The sequence below is a fragment of the Gopherus flavomarginatus genome, chromosome 10 (assembly GCF_025201925.1).
Source record: "Gopherus flavomarginatus isolate rGopFla2 chromosome 10, rGopFla2.mat.asm, whole genome shotgun sequence".
NCBI lineage: Eukaryota > Metazoa > Chordata > Testudines > Testudinidae > Gopherus > Gopherus flavomarginatus.
Window position 1 is genome coordinate 64,040,039 of NC_066626.1, and position 20,346 is coordinate 64,060,384.

A 20,346-nucleotide genomic window follows, 5' to 3' on the forward strand; every position below is an offset into this window, starting at 1 on the left:
ATGAACAAATTGACTCACATATAATCAGAAAGTAAATGGGTTACAGCTATATGCTTGAGAACATAGTCTTATCTGTCACAATTAGTCTGCTGTTGTGTAAGCAAAGACCTCCATAGTGAAGTAATGAGCTTAGAACACGTCATCATCTATCCAAATCCTTAATAGGTCCAAACCCGCTTAGCTTTTAGAAGCAGACAAGATGAGGCCTATTCAAACTATATATTCAGGACCATAGCTTTGCTATAACTTTTTTTTTAAATATACAACTTTAACCAGATGACACTGGTTGACATGATCTTCATTGCTTGCCAGCTGCAGGAAAAATGTAGAGAACACCTCAGACCACTATACCTGAAATTCATTGGCCTGACAAAAGCCTTTGACTCTATTAACAGGGAAGCGTTGTGGAAAATCCTTCTGAAATATGACTATCCACTGAAATTTGTCACTATTCTTCATCTCCTCCATGACGACATGCAAGTGGTGATCCTCTGTGACTGACTTACTCCAGCTCCTTTTAAAGCTAAGACAGGCATCAATGCTCTTCTCCAACTTCCTTGCTGCAATACTTTATTTGATCAGTGATAAGATCCTGGTAGAAGTACAGCTAATCTACCAAATGGAGAGCAAGCTGTTCAACCTTGGCTGCTTTTGATCCAGAATCAAAACATGGCTGATTTCAGTGGGTGAGCTGAATTATGCTAACGACACTGTACATGTACTCACTCAGAAACAGATCTTCAGGTGATCACCAACGTCTTTGCTAAAGTATATCAGAAAATGGGACTGAAGCTTAACATTGAGAAGACAAAGGCCCTCCAACAGCAAACTCCTGGTGCACAATTCCCAGCACCAGTAATACAGATCCACAATAACCCTCTAGAGAATGTTGTGCACTTCCCATATCTTGGAAGCCACCTCCCACATACGGCTGATATTGACGAAGAAATCCGGTACCAGCTTAAACGTGCAAGCTAAGCTTTTGGTCATCTTTGAAAGAGGATGTTTGAAGATTGTGACATCAGAATCAAAACCAAACTTGTGGTCTATAAAGCCTTTGGGATGCCCACCCTACTCTATAGGACTGAAACATGGACAACATTCAGGAGACATCTTAAGGTGCTGGTGAAGCATCATCAACGCTGTATGCATATGATTCTCCGAATCAAATGGGATGACAGAGACTAACATCAGCGTCCTTTCACAAGCCAATATGAGCATTGAGGTGATTATTTATCATCAACTTCACTGGTCAGGCCATGTTGTCTGAATGCCTGATTCTAGACTGCCAAAACTAATCGTCTTCTTTCAACTCAGCCAAGGCAAATGTGCCAGAGGAGGGCAGAAAAAACACGCTATAGGGATGCCCTCAAGGCGAATATGAGGAAATGCAACATTGACATCAACTCGTGAGAACGTATAACCCCAGACTCACAACAATTAAGGAACTCCTTGAGGCAGAGAACTCAGCACTTCGAGAATCAGATGCAACTAAATGTAATGGAAAAATGGAAGCAACAGAAAGAGTGTGCTAAGACCCGAACCAATACCCCAGGTTCACTTGCCCTGCTCAGAAACATATCTGCAACTTGGCAGAGTCCGCAACTCCAGAATAGGACTTATCAGCCATCAACGGACCCACAGACAAATCTAAAATGGACAATCCATGAAAAAACACTCATCCTTGACTTTGAGGGATTCCTTATAACAAAATCTTCCTAAAATGAGTTTTAATACTATTTGCTAATTAATCCACTCTTATAAGTAGAATTTTGTACTGTTTAAATTACATCTTCAATAATCTGACATGTGTACACATTTTCTTTATTGCATACAAGGGAGGAAGGGAACAACAGAGATGATGTTGATGTGAGTTCTGAATTTCCTGACATCTGTGAGAAATTAAAGTTTTAAATCTTGACACTGCTATTATAGGATTTTTTCATACAAGTGGAATGCCAAGTTTCATCACTACATAGCATTTGAATGGGGAAGGCCATGGGAACAGAAAGTGGCCATATTCAGATATGAGGAACAGCCTTTTCTATTGGTTTGGATCATGAAAGTCACAACTAAGCCCTGACAGATTTTCCTTTGTGCCTTTGCAAAGCAAACTTAAACAGATACTGGAAAACCAAAAGTCTGATAGTAAATAATAGGAAGTAAATAACCTGCAGATCGGGTTAACGATCATGAATGTTCAAATCACTTCATCATATTTAGACAAGCTAGTGTTTTAAAGACTAAAGGAATGGCCTAGTTGTATTACTGCATTCATTTAATTTATATTACTGCTCTGAACATGTAGAAGGAAAAAAAAAACCAAACAAACCACCACTGTCTTGCTGAGCAGAAAACTGTCCTAACCAAAAGAAATGAATTAGCTGATTCCTCAAGTGAGATCATGTCTTGACTAGGAAAAAGGTTGAGCATAGGTAGAGCTTTGCTCACACATTCTAGCTAAACCCAACCTAAACTCAGTCACTTATCCTAGTCAAGACAAAGCCTGAGTGAACAAAGAGGCTTCTCTCTCCAGCTCCACTTCCTTAAAGCTCACAACACCCAACCTCTCTTCCTTTACATTGGTCTTAAAATACCTAAGAAACCATTTCAGAACTGTTGTTATAGATAATATTTAAACACAGTTTCAGGACCTCTTTCTTACATGGAACTCAGAAAAAATGGGGGCAAGGGTAATTACTCCAAAGGAAGGCATTATGATCAAAATATCAACATTTTTCTGACTTGTCTTATTTTCCCATAAAATATTTTGGGAGATGAAAGGAAGTTATATAGTGGCTAGATCACAGAACTGGAAATAAAGAAAGAGTCACTACCACTGCTTTGGCCTTGATCAAGTCACTTTATCCCTCTGAACCTCAGTTTTCCCAATCTCTAACAAGGAAATACCACAGACGAATACTGACACTGTCTTCTGGTTGTGCATGTAAAGATACTACAGCAGTGAAAACTACTATTAAACATAAGTGATTATTTTTCCCCAATGTGTTTGCTGTGCAATGAATTGTGCATAAATAGCTTGTATATAATGGTTATTATTTACAATGAAAAATGAAAAAAAAACTCTTTCCACATGGTTAGTCACCAACACAAGGCCTAATCATGCAGATGCCAAAAGCCCTCAACTTCCAATACATTTAAGAGTTGATGACTCTCACTGGATCCATCTAAATATGTTTTACAATATATAAAATAGAAGTTATAGTCACACATCAAGGGGAAACTGTTTTTAAGAGATCAGATGATACAGTAGCCCAAAAACATTTACAATTTTACTCCATTTTATTTATTTTAAAAGGTATATGATTTTGGAGGTGGAGAGATGTTTCTATACATTAGTCCTCACATTCATTTGAGGGCATCTTCCAACAGAGGAAACAATCATGGCACTAACAATGACTCTAAAGCCAGTCAATCCAAAACAACGAAACGATAAAAACCAGTGATTGGCTGCCTGAACAAGTTACTTGGGTTACTTGATAACACAAGCCCCACCACTATGATCAAAAGCAGCAAGTTATGTCAACGCTGGCTGGCAGCTGAGAGGGGAAGAGAGTAGGAGAAAAAAAATTTTGTAGACGGCTGAAAGATACAATGTTAAATGCCAAGAACAGCATTATAAATATGATAAAACAGGTACAATTATTAAAAAACAGGGTTCTAACAAATATTTACTGAAATACAAAAAACCTCATCTTTGAAGAGGGCAAAGGCTCAATTCACAGAAGCAGCATCACAATTAAGAATTAAACTTCAACTTCTACTAGAAATAATATTAATCTCCCTTCCCCCCCAATAGCAGCAGCAGCAGCTTTCAACAGCGCTTCAGACTCTGTGCTCTACTGGAATTCTTAATAACTCTTCCTTTTTAGCACCAGCATTACTACATTTGAAGTGCCAAAGTGCAAGCAAAGGCCAGAACAAAAGGAGAGCAAAACATCAGCATAGGTGAACTCTATCCCCATATTATCAGAATATGCACTTACAAGCAGACAGTATATGTGCAATTAAATACTGCAAGTAGTCAAGGGGCTATATTATATGTACACACATAACATGTAACTCAAAGCCTTGCAAACAACTTGAGTGTCACAATATTCAATTCACTGCCTTTACAAAGCCACTGCAACAGCCCCAGAGCAATTTAAGCCTTGCTAAGATCCTTGGTGAATCAGAAGCACTTATTCTGCAGCACTGAGGCCCATTACAGGGACAGCTGGCAGCAAACTCCAAATTTAGGTTGCTTAAGCACCATCCACTATAAAAAAAAGTTGCAGGAATATTTTTTTTTTAAGAAGATTTGACATCTGCACTATTTATAGCAGGGTTTTGAAACTCACCAGGAGGTAGCCTTGGGGTCAGGGCAGATACCTCTTGCTGGTCCCATGAAACTCTATTCAGATTTCTCTGAGTTATATACAGCTGAAAACTACCATTTCCCATTTGTCACTTGCACTGTACATCTTAATGTTGGCAGCATGCCAGAACCCCATAACCCTTGCACCAGAGCCCTCCTTTGCCACCTCACTTCAGCATACACTGTACTTAGAACACCAGGGAGCACAGAGTTAGCCTGACATCTGCTGGAATAGTTGCAGCAATGGGAAAGGAGAGTGCAAGAGCAGTCATCCACTGCTTCCCCTCTCCTGGGCCATCCCCTTGGATGACCTTGGGTCAGTTGTTCCTCCTCCTTCAGAGGGTGTGATAAGCAGCCCTGGACAAGACTCAGACCATCTCCAGTAGCTGAGGTTACAGGGCGAGAAAGCACTCAGCTGGAGCTCCTGCCCTCCCAGCTCCTAGACCCAGCAGACCAGCCTCCTTTCTGAGGGCAAACCTTAGGGCAGAAGCTTCGCCATTTCCCAGGGCAAGGACTGTGGGCCCCTAAAAGTGATACTGTAATACAAATGAATGGGAATCAGGAAAACAGTTCTAGACTAATTCTTCTATTGACTGATATTAATGCCACACACTTAACTTTCATTAAATACACAAAAGACTATATTAAAAAGAATATTTAAGCTTGCAATGTCAAGCACTCAAAAGTTAGAAAATGCAAGAATCCAGGTTGCTCATGCAACCTTAATTCACCCCCTTATGTATATGCATTATGAGACATAAAATTTAACTAAAAGATCAGATGTTATTTGTGCCACTGGGACAGTGCCTCATTCAGTACACAGGATTGATGGTGCTCCCTAAATGGGTAGCTATTCAATATTTCTTTTTACACTCTTTCAATGTCTGACCTCACGCATTACTTACCGCACACTATCCAAACCCAGCACTAAATACGGAATTATTAATTTCCTCATAGGCTTTTCTACCATGCTCATCATAATATGAGTGCTTTGTAAACATTAACTTGTCTTCACAACACCTCTGTGATGTACAGATGAACAATTAAGATAGACTGATTAATGCCTAAATTGTTAAATGTCCACTAATTTTAGGTGCCTACTGCCTGACTTTTCAGTGTATTTAGCATTTTATAGCTCTTTATGTTCAGCGCTCCCAATTACTTCGGTTAGAACTGCTCAGGACTTCAGGAAATATGACCTCCGGTGTCTTATATACCCAGAATATGAAAAACACAGAATAGCCATCTTTGAGAAATTTTGGTTTAAGTGACATGGCCAGAATGATACTGGAACTCTGTGATACAGGCAGCGACAATAATTCAATTATCTAATGGGGTATTCAATGACCTAAATCACAAGATGTTGTAGTGAGTCTGCAACACTCCAAGGCAGGTACATCTGTCATAAACAGATTGTTAAGGGTTAATGTCTCTTGTACCTGTAAAGGGTTACAAGTAGGGAACAGGACATCTGACCAGAAGACCAATCAGAAGACAAAATACTTTTAAATTTGGGTGGAGGGAAGCTTTTGTGTGTGTTCTTTGTCCGTTGTGTGTTCTTCTCTCGGAGGGTCTGAGAGAGACCAGACATTACTACAGGCTCTCTAAGTTTCTTTTCTAATAGTAAGTAAAAACAGGTGGTTTAGGTTTTTTGATTGTTTTACTCTATTTGCAATTGTGGATCTGGCTGGTTAACTTTTATATGTGTAGTTGCTGGGAATATTTTGATTTATATTGGTACTGGGGGGAAGTCTCTTTCTGGTGTTTGTAAGCTATAGGACCCTGTAATATTTACATCTTGAAGTTACAGAGAATTCTTTACTTTTCCTTTCTTTTATTAAAAGGTTTCTTTTTAGAGAACCTGACTGATTTTTTTTCTTGTCTCCCTTGTTTTATTCCAGGGAATTGGGATAAGTCACCAGGACAGGTGGGGGAGACGGGAGGAGGCGAGATAGAATCTCTCTCTGTTTTCCTTGAATCTGTTTGCCTCTTTGTGGAAGGGAAGGGAGATGCTTCTCTGTATGGTGATTCAGAAGTTGGATCAGTATCTCTCAGGATAGCCCAGGGAGGGAAATTCTGAGAGGGGGAAAGGTGGGGGGAATGGTTTATTTCTCCTTGTTTTAAGAACCCAAGGGATCTGGGTTCTTGGGGTCCTCAGGGAAGGTTGGGGAGGTCAGAGTGCCCCAAAACACTATATTTTTGGGTGGTGGCAGTGCTATCAGATCTAAGCTGGTAATTAAGCTTAGAGGATTCAGGTGCTAGTATCATTTTCTGAACTCTAAGATTCAGATCTGAGAAAGAATGCTATGACAACATCTGATTTAAAATAATAAAAAAAGTTTCCCCCAACCAAACCATCTGGTTTCTGGTCAGGGGGAATGGCACGATAAGGAGAAGAGAAGAAAGTATGAGGACACAGGGTTAAAGATATGTTGCCAATGATCATTAAAAGTGGCTGCCGAGAAAAAAGAAGACAGATACACAACATGCTGGATGCACTATTAGTGGAAGCCTCCATTGAGGAGTTCGGATTTTTAAAAAGTGTCACATCTAAAGGAACATGAATGTTTTACTTTTCTAAGAAGGTTGAGGACATGAGGGTATGTACTGTGGCCCAGTATATAAGAATGTATCTGCACTGGCAGTGTGGTAGGTACATGAATTATAGAGTGAATATAAATAAAGGCAGCATTATGAGTTTTATTATATCATCTTGATATATTTATAGCCTTTCAGTTCTCGGTTTTTCCTTTATAGTTAGTTTATAGATTCTTTCTACATAATTGAGAAGAAAAATAAGTGTCTTCCTCCATTTCTCCCCTTCATTCCTTTGAACTTAGTTTCCATCATTTTCAATAAGCTTTTTTTCTTCTCTGTTGTCCTGCTTCTTCCTTCAAACGACTTATTTCCCCACAAAAAACAAACAAACAAAAAGAAAGAATGAACTGCGGGTGTGGCCATATATTTTACCTCTCACATGGCTGAACCACTCAACTTTCCATTTTAATTAAAAGGCTCGATTCTGGAAATATTTATTGCACTCAAGTACCTTTGCTAAATTACATTAAGTGTCCTCCCCACCCACGCACAGGGGTATAACTGGGAAAATGCCAATACAGACCTTGCTTAAGTGATCCACTCTAAGGTACATGCTTCAGCAATACTCCCAGTCCCAATGGTATCAGGATTACAAGATTAGGACATGAAACCAACTTTCCTATAGGGAAGGTAATTTGATAAGACAGCCCTTACAAAAGCTTCCAAGAAGTCATATCCACGAATTACAAGTTTGTTTGTACTCCCTATTAGTTAATTATATTGGAAATCCATGAATTACATAAATACGTCAGGGAAGTCAGGATTTAATAAATCTTATCAGAAGCCTCCAGACCTATTAGCCAATAAAGTATTTACACTAAATCCTAGATACCATAAATGATCCTTATTTCTAGGAGTGATAGCATAATTGCATGGAGCACAATCTAGTTCTCTCAATTTTATGGAACATTTTCAATATACAGTATTTTACTACTTTTAAAAGAATTAAATCCATGCCATACTGCATACTGACTTAAGTCTTATTTCTCCATCAAAAAGTTACTTCACATACCATTCTAAAACAATACTCTAAGGTATCAAAACGCATTTATACGCTATCCACATACAATCCCAAGTAAAAAGATCAATAAATGTAATTATACAAACTACTCTGGAGTCAAGAAGTGCTGTGTCATCAACGACATTGAAAACTGAAATATCTCATATTATTTAAAGCATATTGCATCACAAGTTGTTTGACAGAGATAGCTGTGTGGGCATCTGAGTTGGAGGGTAGAGGAAAGGGGGGGGGAGTAAATCAGGTCAAAGAGATGAAAGGAACAAAAATATGGAAATTTGCCCCAGTCCCCTGATTATAAGATCACTGGAGCACTGGCTCCTTTTACCTTAATACAGAGGAAAGTTAAATACAAGAAAAAGACTTGCTTAATAAAGCTGCTTGTAGTACAATTAAGCATTTTGTTTAAAAATCCTAAAATGCCCAAGCCGATCTGAAACATACAGAGAAGAGAGGCTTAAAAGCAAGCAGTGTTTAAAACTAATGAGGCTGGGAAAGCCAGCAGAAGTAAGACTGAAGGGTGAGTGGGAGTGGAAAACAAGGCTAAAGAGAAGAAAATAATGGGGAAGAAGGGAATTTAGTGGAGGGGGGAAAGCCATAGGAAGAATGAGAGGAGAAGCAAGCTTGGGAGCCAGCAAAAAGGGAAGGAGGAAAGAGCCTAAGGGAAGGTGGGGGGAGAGGGGGATGAAGAGGCAAAGGTACATGTAGGCCTGAGTCTGGATTAAGTAGCCTATGCTTTCTAGAAGGTTGTGAATTAAATAAATACATTTCTGGAAAACTGCTAAGGAATTCCATTCCAATACATCATACTGCTTTCACCAACAACTGGTATTTAGGTATATCCACCATCGTTCCTCATAACTAGACACATAGTCAGACTTGACAGAAATTTGCTATTATGTTTTTAGTATCTACCAGAGGAGAGAATTCCTATTTTCAATTCTTATTGCCAGTGTTTCTGAAAAACGTCACATGTGACAAATAAAAGTGATGGACTATGTCATATGAAGTGTGCCAACACCAGAATTATTCATCTCCTAGAATGGCAGAATGCTTAAATAAAGGCCCTGGAAAAGTAACTTATTTCTGATTTCCCCCCCTTTCATTACAACAGGAAGAGCAAAAATCCTATTTCTGCAGTCTAACAACGCTACTGGATCATAAAAGTGCTGGCACCCAGTATTTGCTTTAGTATTTAGTCAAAAACCTTGCAGCTACCTGTGGCCTAAAGAGAAAAATCACTTTATTTTCAGCTACTTTGTCTTTAAACTTTGTTCTATATGAAAAGAATTACAAATTGATTTTTCATTGTGAACTGATGCTAAGGCCTTAGTTTTGGACACTTTGTTAAGAAACAGGTTAAACATAACTGTAGGTGTATTTAAAATACAAGATCCTTTCTAAGTTTGAGGTTCTATGATAAACTGTTAGCATGCAGAGGCATAAAGCTTTTGTAAACTTTGTTTTCCAGACATGTTCACTTTCTAAGCCTGAATGGGATGTATTAGCAGGAGCATTGTAAGCAAAACACAAGTAGTAATTTTTCCACTCTACTCAGCATTGATAAGACCTCAACTGGAGTATTACGTCCGCTTCTGGGCACCACACTTTGGGAAAGATGTGGATGAATTGGAGAAAGGCCAGAGGAGAGCAACAAAAATGATTAAACGTCTAGAAAACATGACCTAAAAGGAAAGATTGAAAAAACTGGGTTCGTCTCTTTTCCAGACTAAAGAACAGGTGGGTGGGGGGGAAGGGGACCAAGAGGAAACAGAATAACAGTCTTCAAGTACATAGAAGATTGTTGTAAAGCGGAGGGCAATAAATTGTTTACCTTAACCACTGAGGACAGGACAAGTAGTAATGGGGTTAATGTCTAACCTAAATCTCCCTTACTGCAGTTTAAGAAAAACTTCTTAACTGTCAAGGTAGTTAAGCAGAACAGGTTACCTAAGATGGTTGTGAAATCTCTGTTATTGGAGATTTTTAGGGAGGTTAGACAAACACCTCTCAGGGATGGTCTAGATAATGCTTAGTCCTGCCTCCGTGCAAGGGACTGGACTAGATGAGGTCCTCTATTGAGATCTCTTCCAATTCTACGTCTATGATTCTGTACATCTAGGAACAGACCTTTTGCCTCCACCCCTATATATATATATATATATATATATATATATATATATATATATATATATATATATATATATATACACACATACATACACACACACACACACACACACGCAAAGTAGAAAACACACAGCTGCAATCTGCCTATCATACCATCCATAATTAGAACTATAGATAAGGGAATTGCACAGAATGTGTTTATCATGGGAATCCAGCTTATAAAACCTGCTTACAACAACAAAATCAAGTCTTCAATGTAACAGGTATCTTAAGAAGATTACGTTGTTCATTTTTATATTTTACTTTTGGTTAAAAAAGAAAAGCTATTCAGCAGTTCCAACCACTTAAACTTAGAGCCATTTTAAAAATAAAAGTGTCGTTTTAAGAGGCCACGAAAGGCAGACAGTGATATAGCTATTCTATCTGCACTTTGGATTACACTGTGCTAATTACAACTACATTCAAGACAATTGTCCAGAATACATTACGTACAACCATTTTCCAATGTCAGAGCCAACGGTTATAATATTTCCTCCATCTAGAGTGAAGAGAGATTTAAAGAAAAATGGAACCCAGGTTAGCCCAAATTGGTACACCAAATTTGTATGGTACAGTTTCTTGGCAGAGTTTTTAAATATATGTTAAGTTTGAGCAATTAAGTAATTAGTAGTACTGTGTCTAAACCAGCAATACATTGCACTTTTATAGCACCTTTCATTTGAAGAGCTCAAAGCAATTTAAGAGCCCTTAATTAATTAAACCTCACAACATTTAAGTTTCCTGCCTTAGAGAGAGAAATGATTGGTCCAAGCAACTCACTTCTCTTTAAAGTTTTTTTTTTTTTAAATATGAATGCTACACTAACATATAACACAACCCTATTTTTGTAGCAAAAACATATGATATGCACCCATTCACAGTTGGTTCAGACATGAGACCACAGAGGAGTCAAGGTTAGGAGGAATGGGATAAAACATGGGACTACCCTATTTTAAAACAAGCAAAAAGCTTCACATCCACTTGTACCAGCAGTGACCCATTTAAATTGAATTAGCCTATTATACCTATATGTAGATACATTCAGAAGTTTGGAAACACTCCTTCTCTTGCCAGTGTCATTAAATGTCACCTCCACTTTTGCTAATCTAGCATCAGGGGGAGACAGTTTGTAAGCAGCTTCATACCCCATCCTTTATAACTGGGGAAATTTGAAACATTCACTATATCTCTTTCAAGGGGCAACATCTTATAATCACACCTGTTTCTCCACTGGTCCTCTCCTGATACCACCTTCTCAAATGCTTCTCCCTCAATCTAATTATAATGCCACCATGCGCAGATGCAGCCCCTAAAAAAGATCCTTGGGGTGCAACAAGTCCAGTGCAAGATCCCAGAGTACAGCTACACTGAAAGCTCCTTACGAGTCCTTAGGTACAGCCAGCTTCTAATGGCATCTCAGCATGCGACCTGTCCCCAATCCCCAAGGCGCTACCATCCAGATCCCAATGCAGGGGCCTTCCCACGGATTCAGCCACCACTCCCAACCACCCCAGGGCATCTGCCTCCAGGCTCCCCACCCAGGTACTGCTACACTCTCCCAGTGCAGGGACCCCTCCCCCAGGTGCAGCTGCTCTCCCCCCGCCACTGCAGGGTCCCCCACTGCAGAGTCCCCTACCTAGGTGCAGCTGCCCCCACCCCTTAATGTAGAGACTCCTCCCCAGGGGCAGCTGCCCCCAGGCCACTTCCCGGAGCAGTTGCCCCCAGGACCCTCACCCCAGTGCCCCCCTGGTAGCCTCCCCCAGGACCCTCACCCCAGTGCCCCCCGAGCAGCTGCCCCCAGTAACGGGCCCCCACGCCAGGGTGCAGTGCGCACAAGGACCAGCCATCCCCCCACACGAGTGCAGTACTCCGGCAGCCCTTGGGGCCGGGCAACACCGTCGCGGACCCCTCACGCGGTGCGGGAGCGCTGGAATAAGCTCCCCTCCCCTTCGCAGGGCGGCGGGCGATAGCCATAAAGGGAGGTGCGCTCCTTACCGCGATAGCGCTAACCCAGCCGGGCGGATAAGGGCGGCGACGGGGCCGGCTCGGTGACGGAGATTCACACACGAGGGAGAACTGACCCCATCACCAGCGGCTCCGGTTCCTCCTACTGCCGCGGCGGGGACAGAGACCCGCCCCCTGCCAGTGCCTGCGAACGGCAACGCACAATCCCGCTGACCGACGTCAGCCTTGGCCATTTACAGTCCAGCATCCGCCCCCAGCGCTGCTGCTGTGGTGCACATACCACTCGCGCATGAACTCGCCCAATGAGGGGTCTCTGGCCAATCGTAACGGGTGGTGTTACTGAATGACGGCCCTAATTACCAATAGGAGGTCAATGGACCGGCACACAGAAACCCGCCTCTATGGTCAACCACCAACCAGTGGAATCGCGGTATTACGCTGACAGACGTTTTTCATGTCTAATGACAATCAAGTCGGTACTTGTTCCCGTAGTGATATTATAACCCCCCGTCTCGCGAGCTCTGGCACTGTGCCCAACTAGAAGGACCAGCTCTCTGGCAGCCCCCTCCCCTATTATCAGCAGCGAGCGTCTCCCCATCCGCCCAAGCCTCCGAAAACAGGTCCCGACCGTTTCCTAAAGTACAGCGCAGCCCGTGTTCGCCAGCCCAAGGCGTCCTGGGAATTGTAGTCTCTTATATTAGCACGCTCATTGCTTGCCCCCAGGAGCCTTTTTAGCAACTGGCCAGTCGGAGCGCACCGGCCTCCGTAATTCTTCCTACCCTCACCCGCCATCTCGCTTATTTATAGGAGGAAAGGAGTTCTACCGCCGCCTGCCATACAGTCCACAGCCCCACCCATTACTCTCTGGGCTTCTCGCACTGTCAGTCAGCACCATACACCCCTTCAGCACAGCCCCTCCTTCCCCATCTTCTACAGTAACTGCAGTGCCTCTCCCCAGACTCGCTGGAGTCCTTCCCACACAGCTCGTGCTACTCGCCTACGCCCCCAATAGAGCCTTCCCATTCAGATAGCCCCCACACCCCAACATAGCTCTCCCCTGCATAGCTCCCACACACCCCATGCAGCACTCCCTGCATAGCTCCCATACACCCCATCTAGCGCCCCCTGCATAGCTCCCCCATACGACTGTATAGTGCCCCCCCTACGTAGATCCCCCGTGTATCGTCCCCCCCGCATAGCTCCCACACACCCCATGTAGCGCCTCCTGCGCAGCTCCCATACACCTCGTGTAGCGCCTCCCCGCATAGCTCCCCCATACGCCTGTATAGTGCCCCTTACATAGCTCCCACACACCCCGTGTAGCGCCCCCTGCATAGCTCCCACACACGCCTGTATAGTGCCCCTGTGTTGCTCCCATAGCTTCACCCCGCCCCCCTGGAATAGCGCTCCCCTCCGTAGCTCCCACAGCTTTCCCATTCGTGCTGTCGCCCCGCCTCCCTTCCCCGAAGCTCGCTATCGCGGACCCCCTGGACAAAGTGGAGGAGACGAGAGCAAGGCGAGTCAGGACACGCGATCACAAACCCGCCCTCCCCCACCAGCGGGAAGGGAAGAGTGAGTCGGTTGGTCCGGCGCGGGGTGGGAGTCGGTATAGGAACAATCCTCCCGCGTCTCAACGACTCCACTCCCATCCCCCCGGAAGCGCCGCTTGTGCACCCTCAGCCACTTATTGGCGGCGGATTCCCCCCCCCCGGAGAAGGAGGTGTTTGGGACCACAGCGGTTCTCGCTCCCGCCAGAGGTCACTTCCGGGGCTGAGCTAGAGCGAGCGCGCGTGAATCCCGCGTCGCCCTGGGGAAGTTTGGTGGCGGTCGCAGCGGCAGTAGTGGTAGGTGTGAATTAGTCAGTGGAGGAGAGGCTGCTGCTCTCCTTTTTTGCGCGGGATAAAAGGTGGCCAGGCAAATTTAGCCAAAGGGTCTGGTCCTTCCTAGTTCTCTTCGGGTTGGGGCCTGGCGGCGCCTTGCCTGGTGGGGAGGAGACGGGATTATTCCCTTCGCCCGCTCCCGGGCGGTCTGGCTATGGAGTAGCGCGCCCTAGGGTCAGGGCTGCGGTGTGTGGCGTGTGGCAGGCCGCGTTCAGTGGGGCTTCCGCAGCTGGGCGTTAGTCCTGTATGGCTCCCTTCCCCCCTTAATGTTGGTGCGCGCGGTGGCTCTCCAGGTTGAGTCTAGAGTGGAAGCTGCACCCCATCAAGCTGTTTGCCTACTGTCCTAGCTGAGATTGCTTTGTGTGGGAGTTCATCTGGGTAGGGGGACTTGAGGCTAGATCGACTTGTTCTTGACTTGAGGAAAATGCTGGTCTCAGAACCACATCTGAGACCTCTGTTTCTCTTGTGTGTTCATCTGAGAGATGTAGATCCATGACCACCCAATGGCTAGTGACTCTTTAGAAAACACTGCAAATGTGTCATGTCACAGAAACCTAGCATTCTAGGAATCTAGCAACTCAAAGTAATTACTCCATGTTCTGGGATTACTGCTTCTCAAATTTAACAAGGGGATTCACTTTTAGAAACTTGACTACAAGACTAATGAACATCAGATATGTTAAAACAGAATTTTAATGACTTTGTTGAAATGTATTTGTTAGTTCTGTCCCCAGAATGATTTGGGATAGCAAGCATCTGACTATAGAGCCCTACTCCAAATGAGAAGCCCTGCAAAATGTAGCGAGAAGTTAAACTTCACAGCAGCGCAGGAAACAGTTGAATGGTGTAGGATGGTTCTCACCACAATTTTTTTGGTGACCTCAAAGTGTGGACACCAACTCTTGCTGATGGTTGCACTTACACTTTTTTTTTCCTAAAATATTTTATTATCTTTGGAAAAAACTAAATAAATATGCACATACACACATCCAAATCTTTGTAATTTATTTATGTAGGTTTATTTTTTTTTTGCAGACTCAATAATAAAAATTGCTGTGAAAAATTATATTTGTATGTTTGTTAATATCACTTTTCACAGGATACTTAGCTACCTGAGAGGCTGTGAAAAGTGATATGTGATATTAAGAAACATACAAGTATCACATTTTACACTCTCCCAGGTAACTAGTTAGTCTGCTCTGAAAAGTGATGCACGCATGTTTCTTAAGATCACTTTTCTCAGCAAGAGCAGCCAAGAATCCTTTGGCACCTTATAGACTAACAGACATTTTGAAGCATGAGCTTTTGTGGGTGAATACCCACTTTGTCAGATGCATGCATTCATTCACCCACGAAAGCTCATGCTCCAAAATGTCTGTTAGTCTATAAGGTGCCACAGGATTCTTTGCTGCTTTTACAGATCCAGACTAACACGGTTACCCCTCTGATACTTTTCTCAGCAAGTCCCAGGACAAATTAAGTCCTGGATGGGAGGATCGGAGTGGAAGGCAGCAGGGGCCTAGGGGATGGGGATAAGGAGTTGGATGCTGGGCTGGGGGAGGCAGCAGAGGACAGGGGCGATGGGGGTGCGACTGGAGCTGGGGGAGGCACCCAGGGTGAAAGCCCACTGCTGCACAGTTAGAGCCTAGGGCCAGCATCTCTCACTGCACAGCCAGGGCGAGGGGTCAGTGCCTGGGGCCAACGCCTACCGGGGTCGGCATCTGCTGCTGCATGGCCAGGGTGGCGAATCAGCGCCTGGGGCCAGCGGCCCGTGCCACATGGCCAGTGCCCAGGGTCGGCATCCAGCGCCAGGGTTCGGAGCTCATCAGTGTTGAACACCGGGATTTGGAGCCTGCCAGCATGCAGCTGGGATTCAGAGCCCACTGCCGCGTGGCTGGGAACAGGGATCTGCACCTGGGTCTGGCACCCACTGGAGCCTAGCTTCCACACCCACTGCCAAACTGCCAGAGTGAGGAGTCAGCGGCTGTGGCCAAAGGCCAAGGCTGGGGATCAGTGCCTGGGGCCAGAGACTGCTGCTGCATGCCCAGTGCCTGGGGTCAGTGTCCAGAGTTGGGGGTTGGAGCCTGCCACTACACAGCTGGGGTTTGACACCCACTGCCAGGGATCTGCACCCACTGCCATGCAGCCGGCATCGAGGATCTGCACCTGGGTCTGGGGCCTGCCCTACAGCCAGGGCCAGGGGTTGGTGGCTGTGGTCAGTGACCAGGGCTGGGGATCAGTGCCTGCCATCAGCAGCCTGGGCTGGAGGTTGGCATCCAGGGCTAGCACCTGGGGTCAGTGGCTAGGGGTTGTAGTGAGCGGCTGGGGGTCAGCAGCTGCCCCCAGGAGTGGTGCCACACAGCCAGAGCCAGGGATCAGAGGCTGTCGCCGTGTGACCAGTGGTTGGAGCCTGAAGCCGTGTGGCCAAAGGCCAGGGTCATGTGGCCAGAGCTGGGGGTGTCTGTTTGAAACACTGCAGCTGGAGTCAAGTGTTGGTGCCAAAGCCCCATGGTTGGAGCCCTGGTCCATGCAGCCAGGCACCCGAAGTCCCACCACCTGAGCCTGCAGCCCAATCACCCCAGGACTGAAGCCTGAGCCCCACTCCCCCCCACCCCACAGGTCAAGAACTCACCTTGCTCCTTCAGCGTTGTGCCCCTCCTGTCTCCAGAGTCAGTGCAGGGTAGAACTCTCAGGAGCAACAGGGTGGGGGAGAGGGTGATGCTTTGCTTCCCCTCCAATCACTGCCCGGGAGGCCTGTGGCTGCATGAAAAACCCCTGGTGGCCGCATTTGGGAAACAGTAGTCTAGGAGATAAGAACAAATATAACTTAGATAATATTTTTACTTCACGGTCTAAAAGACACAGGGTTTTCATCTCAAGACCAAAAACATCAAGACACTTGATCACGGCCTTTGATAGACCAAGAGGCTACTAATACTTTGATCTTAGCTACTCTCATAGCACTTTTCATCAGTAGATCTCACTTTACAAAGAAGTATCCACATTTTACTGATGGGGAAACGGAAGCACAGAGTGGTGAAGTGACTTGTCTAAGGTCGCTGACCTGGACACTGGCATTGCTGAGAATAGAATCCAGGTTTCTTGTATCCAGTCCAATGCGCTGTCTGTACTCTCTCCCATAATAAGGGAAAAGTAGTAATGTAAAAAGTTAGGAACAAGTAATTTTGCCCGTGGGCAAAAACATTACAAGGATAGATATGCTAGGTAGCTATCCAAGTTATTGTCTTACATAAGTTTTAAGGGGCAGAGAGATTGTCTCATCTGTGAAGTGCTTGGCACAATTTTGAGTACTATGAAATAATGCAGTATAAACTCAGATTTGCAGAATGTGGGCTTTTCATCATCATTGCTTAATTCAGAAATAGTGTCAAAGATCTGGGAATAAGAGGAAGGATTTTTTTAAATAAATGCTTATAAAGAATGTCTATACAATCAATAAAACTAATAATAAATCAATGTACAGGCTAAGAGAAGTACAGGATTACAAATGCAAATTTCTAAGAAAGAAAAGGCAGTCTTTGAAACTACTTTTAATTAACTCCTTAAAACTACATCTTAAATTGAATGTTTCTTTAAGAAAATACTTATGAATTTTACCATAGATGTCAACAACAGCTTTAGTGAAAGCATTTTCTTGTTTGTGCTTGAGGTAGCACCAAAAGGTCACAATCGGGATCAAGATCTCATAGTGGTAGGTGCTACAATTAACGCGTAGCAAAACAAGGTCCTTGTCTTGAAAGCTTGCAGCCTAATTTAAAATAAGATGTAATAAGAGAATAAAACATTTGATAGGAAAGGAGGATGAGGGTAAATATTGTTAGACTGCTCTCTTAATAGGCGAGTAAAGAGTACAACCTCATGGTTCCAAATAATGTAATTTTATATCAATGTATCAGTAATCCCCACTTATACTTTCCCTAGCAATTATGGAGTTTCTCCATTGTTCATTTCTCAGAGCTCGGTGAGTCAGAAGGCCTCTGAATTCTCCCTTCGTCTTATTCAGCAAATGAGAAATTGAGAAATGTTCCAAAATTTGAAAATTCTCTCCCTGTAAATGACCTTTGTTTTATATCCAACGGAACTCAGTTGTCATATTTTCAGACAATAAATGTTTGTTTATATGAATGCTTCATAAATTACGTTCTAGTCTTTTCTTGCTATTGAATATTCTCAATCATTATACACTGCTCTTATCAGAGGATCTGAAAGTGCTTGATGAAAGTGAGTACCACATGAATTTTACGGATGGCGCAGAGAAATGAAGTGCTACCTCAGTTAACCAGTTATAATTTTAATTGTTTAAATGGTTAACTTTTTACACAATATTTACAACCCTACCAGAAACCATACAAGGAACAGCACCAAGCAGGGGCAAAGAATACTGTTCCACTCTTAGGGTTGACAGCCTGATACCCACAAAGGAAAAGGGCCAGATACTCTAGGGGATACCCCCTTTTTTTTTTTTTGCTACTACACTCGTGTGCCTGGCATCCTCTCTGAGACAGCACATTTGGAAGTGTCAAGGGTCTTTAGATCCAATCCACAGTTAGTCACTGCTTTTGGGAACTGCCTTTCTCCTTTTCATTGGAGTTGGTTGGCTTCTGAAGTTGACAAATGGTCATTTAATGTTATTGCCCATGGCTACTCTATTTAATAATTTCCACTCCTTGCACCTGACCATCCCCCTTTCCCATCCTTATTCAGGGACTCTTCTCACAAGAACCTGTCACAAACAGAATTGGCCTCGTTGTTTTGTCTGGGAACCGTAGGGGAGACCTTTCTACCCAGATAATTTCCTGATCACAGAGAAGAAAGGGGAATATCTTGGTCTTATCCCAGACTGAGGAGACTGAATAAGTACATATGCTGCCTCAGATTTAAGATGGTAATGCTTGCCTCCATTGTATCTCCAGAGGCTCAACACTGTTTTACAGTTCTTGAATTTCAGGACACATACTTCTGCATGGCCTTTACACAGTCCACAGAAAGTACTTAAAATTCATGTTGGGGCCCAATTGCTGCCACTATAAGGTAATGTCATTTGGACTTTCCACGGCATTAAAAGTCTCTATGGGATGCTAATCTCGGAATGAGGGACATCTGTGTCTACCTCTTACCAGAATGACTGGCTGATCAGTGGGCAATCTCAGCAAGAAATGGCGACAAGCCTGGAATATGCCCTCTTCCTGTTGTCATGTGGCCCTCCTGGTCATTTAAGAAAAATTGTGTCTTATCCCATCACAGATGAAAGTTCATAGGAGCTTTGATTCCAAGTGTATGCAAATCTATCTTCCTGAAGACAGATTCTTGATGCAGTTGATAGAACTTGGGATACAGTCAAACTCAAGTACAATGGTATGAATGTGCCTGGGACTGTTAGGCAAAATGTCAGCATGTACGTACGAGATTCTGCTTGCCAGACTTAACTTGCAGCCCCTTGAAATCCAGCTCAGATCTGTCTGTTCACAGAACAAATAACAGTCGTGGTCCTATTTCGTCTGCGGTCAGAACAAAGATGGTCGTGAGACCCCAAGAACGTATCTGGTGGAATATTGTTCCTACCCCTTTCTCCAGTTACTTTAACCAATTAGTTTAATCATGGATGTTTCAGGGACAGGTGGTTGAGCCCACTTGAACCACATACAGATGCAGATGACTTGGTCCCCAGCAGACATGAAACTCCACATCAATGTCCTGGAAGCCTGCATGACCTTTCTAATGGTTCTCCAAAACTACACAGTGCAGATCCCAGTGGACTACATGTCCAGAATGTACTACATAAACAAGCAAGGAGGTGTATGTCTCTGCCTGGAGACTATTGAGCTCTGGACATGTGCCTCTGACATGGGATAATCCGACTCCTGTTCTACTCTGAGGGGTCAGTAACAACTTAGTGGACTTCTGGAGCAGGCAACTGGTTGCCAATCACAAGTGATTGCTGCAGAGGTCCATAGTAGAGTAGATATTCCTTTGCAGGAGGATTCTGATAATAGACCTTTTTGCCACTGTTGTCAAGGCCAAGTGCCAGACTCCTATGACCCTTCTACTACAGATGCCCAGGGTTACTACCATTTATTTTCCTTCTTGTGTGCCTTTTGACCAATTCCTCTGTTCCTCAGGGTGATTTCCAAGATCAAATGAGACAGAGCCAAGATCATTCTCATTGCTTCCTACAGGCCATGGCAATTTTGTGAGACAGATCTACTGCACATCCTTTGAACTGCTTATCCAGCTCTCAGATCTGAGCAATATGGTCTTGCAGCACCATGGCCAGATACTGCATCTAGACCTGAAGTCACTGCAACTGATATTGTGGC

At 43.8% G+C, this 20,346-nt stretch overlaps 2 protein-coding genes across 15 annotated transcripts in view; one reads left to right on the forward strand and one right to left on the reverse strand.

Annotated features, from left to right (window-relative positions):
• The window catches only part of R3HDM1 (R3H domain containing 1), a 144,408-nt gene extending 132,024 nt beyond the window's left edge, over positions 1-12,384 (reverse strand). For 9 of the 13 annotated variants that reach the window (XM_050915996.1, XM_050915995.1, XM_050915991.1 and 6 more), the window contains exon 1: positions 12,159-12,383. The gene's annotated coding sequence lies outside the window, so the exon portion shown is untranslated. Of the gene's footprint in view, positions 1-12,158 lie in introns of all 13 variants that reach the window. The other 4 variants (XM_050916000.1, XM_050915999.1, XM_050915989.1 and 1 more) reach the window with 3 other exon arrangements.
• Positions 12,385-13,660: 1,276 nt separating this feature from the next.
• The window catches only part of ZRANB3 (zinc finger RANBP2-type containing 3), a 125,201-nt gene continuing 118,515 nt past the window's right edge, over positions 13,661-20,346 (forward strand). The window contains exon 1 of one of the 2 annotated variants that reach the window (XM_050915985.1): positions 13,661-13,969. The gene's annotated coding sequence lies outside the window, so the exon portion shown is untranslated. Of the gene's footprint in view, positions 13,973-20,346 lie in introns of both variants that reach the window. The other variant, XM_050915984.1, reaches the window with a different exon arrangement.